This window comes from Anabrus simplex, chromosome 6, assembly GCF_040414725.1.
Source record: "Anabrus simplex isolate iqAnaSimp1 chromosome 6, ASM4041472v1, whole genome shotgun sequence".
NCBI lineage: Eukaryota > Metazoa > Arthropoda > Insecta > Orthoptera > Tettigoniidae > Anabrus > Anabrus simplex.
In genome coordinates, this window is record NC_090270.1 from 50,564,710 (window position 1) to 50,576,137 (window position 11,428).

Sequence of the window (11,428 nt, forward strand, 5' to 3'; positions counted from 1 at the left end):
AGCTGTGATCCTCATTGTGAATCTCACTGTCGGCAGCCCTGAAGGCGGTTTTGCGTGGTTTCCCACTTTCACACTAGGCAAATGCTGGGGTTGTACCTTAATTAAGGCCACGACCGCTGCCTTTCCAATCCCATCGTCAACGTAAGAGATCTATCTGCGTCAGTACGACGTAAAGCAAATCGTAACCGAACGGCAAATGAACACAGCACGTCCGGGCAAGACATAGGCTTACTACCTCTGGACCACAGGGCTCACTCGTTATCTCACCTTTATTTAAACATTCCTAAAAGTAATGTTACTGTATTTACGTTTCACTAACTAATTTTGACGGTTTACGAAGACGCCAAGGTGCTGGAATTTTGTCCTGCAAGAGTTCTATTATGTACCAGTAAATCTACCGACATGAGCCTGCAGTATTTGAACACCGTCTACGCCTTTGCTGGCGAGACCTAGTGCTTACATTGCACTACGTCTTCTGGTGTGGGCTCGAGCAATTTCTTTTTTACTTTCATTTATCTGTATCAATGTTATCCTTGCTTTTGACAACATGAAAGTGACCGAGGTGTGAGAGATGCTAGTAATGCCATTCGTTATGCAGCCAGTTCTTGTTTGGAATGGTGTGAAAACGTCGCTCATAGGGTCGGTTGGTGCGGGCATTTCACTGGGTTTGGCAGACTGGTATGTACTGTAATATCGACTTCTGGCTCATTGAGGAAAGCAACGGGAAACTACCTCACTCCTCATTTCCCTAGTACCGGGCGAGTTGGCCGTGCGGTTAGGGGCGCACGGCTGTGAGCTTGCATCCGAGAGATAGTGGGTTCGAATCACACTGTCGCCAGTACTGAAGATGGTTTTCCGTGGTTTCCCATTTTCACACCAGGCAACCGCTGGGGCTGTACCTTAATTAAGGCCACAGCCGCTTCCTTCCAACTCCTAGGCGTTTCCTATCCCATAGTCGCCATAAGACCTACCTGTGTCGGTGCGACGTAAAGCCACTAGCATTTCCAAATATTACGCCTCTTCAGTGACGCTTGAGCCACCTATGACTGCTGATGGCGAACATACATACATACATACATACATACATACATACATACATACATACATACATACATACATACATACATACATATAAATACCTCCGGACTGAGCCGAGGACGAATCTGCCAAGTTGGGGTCAGAAGTCCATCGCCTCAACCGTCTGAGCAACTCAGCCCGGCTGTAAAAATTCCTTGCTCCATCGGCAATCGATCTCGGTACCTCCCGGTGAGAGGTAGGCTCACTACTTCTAGACTACAGGGCTAACTACTTGTAGACTACACTTATCGGCCATCATCTTACCGTCAGGTAAAAATTCCTGACATGGACGGCAATCGAACTCGGCAATATTTGGGAAGTACATTGAAGTAAATCTGGTGTGTGTTACCAGTTAATAACTGGTATTAACCTCGTTGGCTGAACGGTCAGCGTACTGGCCTTCGGTTCAGAGGGTCCCGGGTTCGATTCCCGGCCGGGTCGGGATTTTAACCTTAATTGGTTAATTCCAATGGCACGGGGGCTGCGTGTATGTGTTGTCTTCACTATCATTTCATCGTCATCACGACGCGCAGGTCGCCTACGGGAGTCAAATAGAAAGACCTGCACCTGGCGAGCCGAACCCTTCCTGGGATATCCCGGCACTGAAAGACATAACGACATTTCACTGGTATCGACTGTGTTTTATGAAAGTGAGTCTGGGCCCTGTACAGTAGAGATTAACAGATCACTGGTTTGGAAACAGTAATATCTTGTGATAGGCTTCTGGAAGCTAATCTGCTTTATTTGGGAAAATGGGTGTAGATATTACATTGCGGATGTTATTCAATCACCCTAATATAAGAGGATCATGTTAGATAGTATTAACGTTAGCCATCTGCTAATGGAAGCCAATAACTTTGTGTCACGACACAACGAAAATATGCAACATTCAGCTGGAGGAGATAATGTAAATTAATACGAACCGCTCCTTATCCGTTAAATAAACAGACAGTACTCAATTCCTGATTGTTGTACTTTAAGGGGACTGTATGTATTTCAACCTTCAAACATCGGTCATTTTAAACATATTTTGTTCGACCACATGGTCCTGAGGTTCACTCAGCCTACACCAAAAAAATAGTACCAGGTTAATTCCACCAAAGGCCTTCATGACATGTATGGAGATGACTTTGCTTTGCTATGATACAATACGCTTATTACGTATAACGACACTGCATCTGAACAGCTATTCATGAAAGTTCTGTTATTATTCCAACTATCGAACTAACCGTACCCGATATCGATTAATATCGCACGTGGAACATTCCTTGTGGCAACTGCACCAATCCAAAATGGCAAGCACGAGTTTTGGATATGACACTGATTTCGAATCACTAACACCGTCAGAAATTGCGGCAGAATCATTGAATTAATTTATTGCCAGAAAAATCAAAGAAGATGTATGAAAAATTATATATGCAGTTCACGGACTGAAGAAAATCTGAGTTCATTTCCTGCGTGTAAATGCTTCTTGCGCGCCACGCCTCTGCTCGCTGCATGCCATTTTTGAACTAGTCAAGTTAGTGCACATAGATAGGACATGCTAAGATAGCAGCTGTCATCTTAACGACGAAGGCGCACAAAATTTAAAGTCTGCATGCTTTTGACAAGTTATAACGACATGGGCGTGGATTTGGAACTTGGGTGCTGACGCAGCGTACCACGTGACTGTGACATCACGACCACGTGCTGTTGTTTGTAAACAAAGCCATGTGCTCTTTTGACAGCTGTCAAAACCGCACTTTTAAGGACAATACAACATCGCTAACCTTACTGCTGCCAACTTCACGAAGCTAAACCCCATATCTGTCACCTTATACACGTAGTGGTGCGGAATTTAAAATCCACGTGCTTTTTTTGACACCTGTCAATATGACAGCTGTCATCTTTAACCACGTGGGCGTGGAATTTTAAATAACAGAACATCGCTAACCTCACTGCTGCCATCTTGACGGGGCTAAACTTCTGTTGCCACCTTATGCATGTGGTGGCGGGCAATTTAAAATCCACGTAATCTTAACTCGGTACAATATTCTTGTGCAAGCCACGACACGCAGTCAACGCACACTGCTGTGTCATTAGTACTTCAACGTTTATTTCCGGTCGCGAGCCAGCTAGCTCGCTGCATGCATATATTTACTTTGAATGTACTCTGTATTAAATGGAGATCTGTTATTTTCCCTTTCAATATGTAAGTATTGTTAATCTCAGGTAAGTACAATACTTATTTGCCCGCATGGTCTCTGTCTGTTATAAATATATTATTTTAGTCCTACAAACATCCATCAAAACCTCTGCAAAACAGAGAATTGTTCGTTCAATATGTCTATTACAAATTTTCTAACAGGGTATAATCAAAACTGGAAGTTAGAAGAATAATAATAAGAAGAAATGCAATGAATGAACATGTGCTGAAGTGCTGGAAATTGTCTCGTAGGAGTTCTTTTAGGTGCTAGTAAATCTATCATATCGAAATTTATACAAGAGAGGACTGATTGAACATGATTTTAGAAGGCCAGCATTCTATTATAGTTAGAACCATTCGTCCCAGGAAGTGGAGGTTCTTCTGCCATACGGATCAAAGTAAAAATAAACAGTTTGTTTAACCTGATACCATCAGAGTATGGCTCTCATGCTACCCAGGAAGTATAAAAACGAACCAATAACAAATGAAGAAATACAGGACTCGACTGGATTTTTTTACAATTGGCTTTACGTCGCACTGACACAGATAGGTCTTATGGCGACGATAGTACAGGAAAGGGCTAGAAGTGGGAAGAAAGCGGCCGTGGCCTTAATTAAGGTACAGACCCTGCATTTTCCTGGTGTGAAAATAGGAAACCACGGAAAACCATCTTCAGGGCTACCAACAGAGGCGTTCGAACCCAAGTACTCCCGAATACAAGTTCACAGCTGCGCGCCCCTAACCGCACGATTAGACCACTCGGTCTACTGGAATTTAAGTGACGCAATTAAATCTATTCCGACACCCATTTTTCTCGAGTACATTTCTCCTACATTCACCGACAGCGCCTATTTGAACATAAAACATATAGAGTAATTTTCTGAACCACGGAATAGTTTCAGCATTTATGGTAATGACGTAAATTACGGCTTTTGTAAGATAATAATAATAATAATAATAATAATAATAATAATAATAATAATAATAATAATAATAATAATAATAATAATAATGTTAAATAGTCGAACAAGTTAGTAGGATTATATAGGAAGATGGTCCGTTCTATGAAAGTTTACTCTTTTCAAAACCACACTGGAAAGGATCGTGAATCCATGATCAGTCATCATATTTACTCGCTGGAAAATCATGCTCAAATAATGCCTTCATTGTTTCGAGATGGGAACATAATGTATGTCATCACATTATGACGTAAGCCACTTGGTAATATGCATTTATCGTAGAAGTTATTTGTTAGAACCCATTGCAGTTCGGTACGGGCACAATGTGCATGTGTTCTGCCAGTATTGTGGTAATGGAGACATCTATAATCTATAGATTTAAAACGCACGGAGTTTTCTTTTGCAGTCCGCTAACAACTCCTTACAGGACAGATCTTTATGACATGTGATTTAGTTGAAAGTTACTTACATGTAGGTCTATATGTGCCAACACTATCGTTTTCTTTATTTTCATGGCTAGACTGTTAGCGAGCTGGCCTTTGGTCCAAGAGCCCGGGTTTGATTCCTCACTGGGTTAGGAATTTTAACCTTTATTCGTTAATTCCGATTGCTCGGGGGTCGGGCGTGTGGGTCGTCCCCATCATCGAAATTCATCATAAGTAGGGCGCTATTTTCATAGACAGATCGAAAGACCTGCATCAGGTCTCTCCGGAGGCCACATTCCATTATGTGCATGGCCTGAAATGCGTTAGCAGACTTTTGAAAGACATCATGGGTAATTCCATCTCTTTTGGAGGGGAAGTTATTGTTTTAGGTAGAGATTTTAGACAGGTTTTGCCTGTTCCGCGTGCTTCCAATCAAGTTGTTATTCAGAAGTTATCAAATCCTCTCCTCTTTGGTCAGAATTTAAAATATTTCACCTTATAAAACGTATGTTAGGAAGATCAGAAGAATTAGACTTAACTATTTTTTTGCCGAAAATTGGTAATGGAGATTATCCTTCAGTGAATCATGAATCGCCAGAGAAATCTGTTAGTGATTGATCACCCTCTACCGTCCCAAAGCAATACATCGTCTCAGAAACTTAAGGGAATACATTTGAGTCGCCAGAAGATGCTATAAGTGTCTCCAAAATTGACATTCTTGCCCCTGTGATCCCCTTGCACTGTGATCAAATTATTTATAAGGTTATATACCTACCCGGAACGTCCAGGACGTACGTCACTGTAAATAATGTACGTCACTGTAAATAACTTAAGTCCCGAAGATGAAAATGAAACTCTACAATTTCCCATATAGTTTCTGAACAGCTTAGAATTAAGTGGTTTGCCTCCTCTCATTTCATTCAATTAAAACCTGAAGCGATTTTAAAATTATTACGAAACTTAAATGTTTTACAGGATCTTGTAAACGGATCAGGGTTAATTATCCGAAAAATGCATGGCAGTTGTTTGGATCTCGAAATCATTACGGGGTTAAGTGTTGGAGAGAGAGTTTTGATTCCAAGAATTGATTTAACAACATCGAGACTACTTTTCCATTATTTAATTTTAAAGAAGCTAGTTTCCTAATCACCTTGGATTCAATATGACTATTAACAAAGTTCAAGAACAGACTTTACACCGTGTTGGTGTATATTTATCCCAGCCTGTGTTTAGCCATGGCCACCTATAGGTAGCAATATCTCGAGTTCGGTCATTTGACAGTTTGTAAGTAAATGGTGCCAGCGAGCTATAGGACAATAGATATAGTGTTTAAAGAAATGCTCTAACAGCACTGCATTTCAGAGAAAATGAACCTAATATTCTCTGGAATTAGATACTTCACACTACAGTCTATAAGTTAATTTTTGGAGTCTGCATTTAGCCATTGCAAACTAAATGTCGCAAATGCTGTCACTCAGAAATTTGTAAGTAAATATACTTTACCGAACCAGGGACTTAGTATTCCGTTGAATTTCAACGGGGTTCAACCTAGTGATTGATATTGTTTTAGATTACGTATTGTAGAATGAAATATTACAGAAGTATACGATGTTTGACTCTATTCTCTAAGAATTTTTGGTTTAAACAAAACAGTTTCAGCTAACAACGTTTCATTATGGGAAATACATTTACTCTGGCGATCCTTTTCACCGAAAACCAAATAAGATATTGATCACTCACTCATAGATGTACCCATACTATTCATATTTAATACTTCCGTGATATTTCCTTGAACATGTTCATTCAACGTATCGCATTATTTATTTATATTCACTGGTCGGCACCAATTTTCTGGAACCTGGAAATGTAAAAGTTCTTTACACACTAAAGCGATATGCACAAAATAAAAAGACATTTGGTTAAGGTTATTAAATGAACTTTACTGTCAGAATATTCAAGATGTTTACAATCTTAATTAAATCTTCTTCTTTTTCCTCAATTCTCAATCCTAAGACTGGTTGGCAGCAATTCGTCTTCTCCACTCTTCTCTGTAATCCGCTAATCTCTTCATTTCCACATATGAGCATGTTCCTACGTCGTCTCTGATCTGTCTCGAATATTGCAGTCTAGGTCATCCTCTTCCTCTTTTACCTTGAATCATTCCTTCCATGACATTAACTATGAAACCATTGTGCCTATAGTGATGGCCAATTGATCGGTCTCTTCTCTTCTCTTATTGTTGCTAAAATGATTTTTTTTCACCTATTCGTCGAAGAACTTCTTCATTGGTGAATTTTGCGGTACATTAGATCTTTCCCAACCTCCTCCAGCACCACATCTCAAATGCTTCCAGACGTTTCTAATCACATGCACTAATAGTCCACGCTTTTGAACCATACAAGTCCACACTTCAGACATCGCACTTAATAAATTTCTTCTTGGTCTCCACATTTAAATTCCTTGATGTAAGTAGTATCCTTTTCTTGTAATAAGCAATCTTTGCTTGGGAAATTCTGCTCCTTATGTCGACTGAACTTTTTCCATCTGGAGTGATTTTACTTCCTAAGTAGGTAAAGACATTTACTTGCCTTAGTGGTATATCACTAATTCTGATGTCGACTGCATCATGCTGGCGGTTGCATACCATAATTCCGGTCTTTTTGTATTAATTTTCATGTTATACTTATCACTCAATATCTTATTAATTCTTATTAATGCACTTTGAAGTTTATCTTCGTTCTCCTCTATGACAGCTATGTCATCAGCAAATCTTATCATTTCGACTTCTAATACATTTATCCTTATCCCTTCCATATCCTCGTTACATTCCTCAGTGCCTTTCTCAATGTACAAGTTGTACAGCACTGTTGACAAATAAAATCCCTGTCGTACTCCTTTCTTTATATAAGCCTCCCATACTTCACCATTTATGTTTATGATGCCTCTTTGGTTGTTATAGAGTTCTTATACTATTCGTCTATCTCTAAAATCTAGAACAACACTAGTCATAATCTTCATTAATATATTCCAGTTCACATTATCAAAAGCTTTTTCTAAATCCACGAATGCAATAAACAAAGGTTTTCTTACGTCTCTCATTTTGTCTATAACCTGTCGTAACGTTAGAATAGCTTCTCGTGTGCCTCTATTTCGTCTAAATGTAAACTGATCTTCAGCCAAATGTGGTTCAACTTTATTGCTTATTTGGTTATTTATTATTCTTGTCGATATTTTTGACATGTGCGCCAATAGACCCAAGGTGCGACGTTCTACACATTTTAGAGTTCCAGGTTTCTTAGGTATAGGGATTATGAGGGACTTTATAAAATCTTCTGGAATTTCTCCGGATTCATATATTTCCGTGATCAGTTTAAAAATATAGCCGTGTTTTTCATCATCCAGTCTCTATATCATTTCCCCAGTTATTTCATCGCATCCTGGCGCTTTGTTAGGTTTAAATTCCTTCACAGCCTTAAGATATTCTTTTGTTAAGGAGGGTCCCAGTTGATCACTTGTTATGTTGTCTTCCTTTTTTATAGGTCATTTATGTCAGTAGGATCTTCATATAATATTTCTATACACTGACTGACAGAGCAAATGCAACACCAAGAAGGAGTGGTCAGAACTTTATGCCAATTGCAGGGTAGACTGACGTCACTGAGGTATGCTCATGATGTGAAATGCGCCGCTGTGCTGCGCACGTAGCGAACGATAAATGGGACACGGCGTTGGCGAATGGCCCACTTCGTACCGTGATTTCTCAGCTGACAGTCATTGTAGAACGTGTTGTCGTGTACCACAGGACACGTGTATAGCTAAGAATGCCAGGCCGCCGTCAACGGAGGCATTTCCAGCAGACAGACGACTTTACGAGGGGTATGGTGATCGGGCTGAGAAGGGCAGGTTGGTCGCTTCGTCAAATCGCAGCCGATACCCATAGGGATGTGTCCACGGTGCAGCGCCTGTGGCGAAGATGGTTGGCGCAGGGACATGTGGCACGTGCGAGGGGTCCAGGCGCAGCCCGAGTGACGTCACCACGCGAGGATCGGCGCATCCGCCGCCAGGCGGTGGCAGCCCCGCACGCCACGTCAACCGCCATTCTTCAGCATGTGCAAGACACCCTGGCTGTTCCAATATCGACCAGAACAATTTCCCGTCGATTGGTTGAAGGAGGCCTGCACTCCCGGCGTCCGCTCAGAATACTACCATTGACTCCACAGCATACACGTGCACGCCTGGCATGGTGCCGGGCTAGAGCGACTTGGATGAGGGAATGGCGGAACGTCGTGTTCTCCGATGAGTCACGCTTCTGTTCTGTCAGTGATAGTCACAGCAGACGAGTGTGGCGTCGGCGTGGAGAAAGGTCAAATCCGGCAGTAACTGTGGAGCGCCCTACCGCTAGACAACGCGGCATCATGGTTTGGGGCGCTATTGCGTATGATTCCACGTCACCTCTAGTGCGTATACAAGGCACGTTAAATGCCCACCGCTACGTGCAGCATGTGCTGCGGCCGGTGGCACTCCCGTACCTTCAGGGGCTGCCCAATGCTCTGTTTCAGCAGGATAATGCCCGCCCACACACTGCTCGCATCTCCCAACAGGCTCTACGAGGTGTACAGATGCTTCCGTGGCCAGCGTACTCTCCGGATCTCTCACCAATCGAACACGTGTGGGATCTCATTGGACGCCGTTTGCAAACTCTGCCCCAGCCTCGTACGGACGACCAACTGTGGCAAATGGTTGACAGAGAATGGAGAACCATCCCTCAGGACACCATCCGCACTCTTATTGACTCTGTACCTCGACGTGTTTCTGCGTGCATCGCCGCTCGCGGTGGTCCTACATCCTACTGAGTCGATGCCGTGCGCATTGTGTAACCTGCATATCGGTTTGAAATAAACATCAATTATTCGTCCGTGCCGACTCTGTTTTTTTCCCAACTTTCATCCCTTTCGAACCACTCCTCCTTGGTGTTGCATTTGCTCTGTCAGTCAGTGTATATCGCTTCCATCTTTCTCCCTCTTCTTTTCTCTCAGACAACAGTTTCCCATTTTCACCTAATATGCTGTTACTACCGCTAGTGACGGTGCTGAATTGTTTCTTAATCAATTCATAAGCAGTTTCCATGTTTCCTTTCTCCATTCCTCTATTTCTTTTCATTGTCTCATTATATATTCTTACTTAGCATTCTTTGCTTCCCTGTTGACTAGGTTTCGGATACTTTCAGAGTTTCTGATTCCTTCTTCACTCTTTGCGTATTTAAATTTCCTCCTTTCCTCTATAAGTTCAAGCACATAGTCGGTAACCCATGGTTAACGTGCTTGTTTCGTCGTTTTCCTTATTACCTGATTTGCAGCTTCTATGGACTCCTCTCTATGCTGATGATGTGTTGGCTGCTGAGAATAAGTCTGATAACCAGCGCCAAACAGAAGAGTGGAATAACCGACTAGCGCAATACGGCCTGCGCCTCAACAAAAAAGAAGACAGAGTGCGTGGCATTAGATCCTGGAGAAGTGGGAAATATCTACGTTGATGCTGAAGATCTACCACGATCAGAGAAATTTAAATATCTTGGCTCAACACTCTCTGACGATGGCAGACTTACTGATGAGGTCAACACAAGGATACACGCAGCCTGGCTGAAGTGACGAATGACAAGGGGCACCACCTGCGACCGTCGGATGAAGGACCATCTGAAATCTAAGATCTGCGTCCCGTCGCTCTCTCGGCACTGAGTGTTGGCCTGCTACGAAGGAGGCAGAACGTCGACTAAGCGTCATGGTGACAAAGATGCTTAGGTGGACAGCTGGCACCACTACACTGGATCATATTTCAAACGACAATATTAGGAAACGCTTTGGCGTTGCACCAATCCAGAAGAAAATGCAGGAAAACCGTCTGCGCTGCTTTGGAATTGTGTTGCGTGCAGAAGACAATACACTGGCAAAGTCAGCGTACACATTAGAAGTCGCTGGAAAAGGCCCAAGGGACGACCAAGACAGTGATGGATCGATACAGTGCACAACGACCTGAAAGCTGTAAGACTACATCCTGACATGGCCCATGCCGAATTAAATGGAGACAAGGAATCCACACAGCGGACCCTGCCACCTGGCGGGACAAACGCTAAATAAGAAGAAAAAGAAGATGTTAGAGTGTTTACGGCCCAACCTTTTCTCCTTTATTGTACCATTGGGTATTTCTACGACATTCTGTTTTACCACTGTTTGATAATTTTTCTTGATTCTGTCTTGTTTTAGTTTCCTGACATTATATCTGCAACATTTTCCGCGCTCTTCCTCTTCTTTCTTAGTCTTAAACCAAATTTTAACAATACTAGGTTGTGGTCACTCGCTACATCAGCTCCTGGATAACTTTTGTATTGTTTGACTTGGTTACGGTATTTTTCCCTATAATCTATTTGGTATCTCGCTTTATCTCCAGGTGCAGTACAGGTATACCTTCTTCTCATGCGCCGTTTGAACAAGGTTTTTGTAATTATTAGTACTTTTGCTTTACAAAAGTATATTAGTTGTTGTCCTCTGTCCAAGACCATACTGACCTACAGTCTTCCCATCTTTTCCTTCACCAACAGAAGCGTTCCAGTCTCCAAGATAAATGAGATTAGGTCCATGGAGAAAAATACATTTGGTTTATGTCTTCGGAGATCTCTGTGTAATTCTTGACTCCTCAAGTTTCACTCGAAGGTAGCAGCAAGTATTCTTCCACTATAAACTGACACAGAGAGAAGCACACAAAATATCTCTGAGTGTTGTGTTGTT

The 11,428-nt window shown here is 42.1% G+C and overlaps 1 pseudogene; it reads left to right on the plus strand.

Annotated features, from left to right (window-relative positions):
• The window catches only part of LOC136875447 (uncharacterized), an 87,610-nt pseudogene extending 76,834 nt beyond the window's left edge, over positions 1 to 10,776 (plus strand).
• The last annotated feature ends 652 nt before the right edge of the window (positions 10,777 to 11,428 follow it).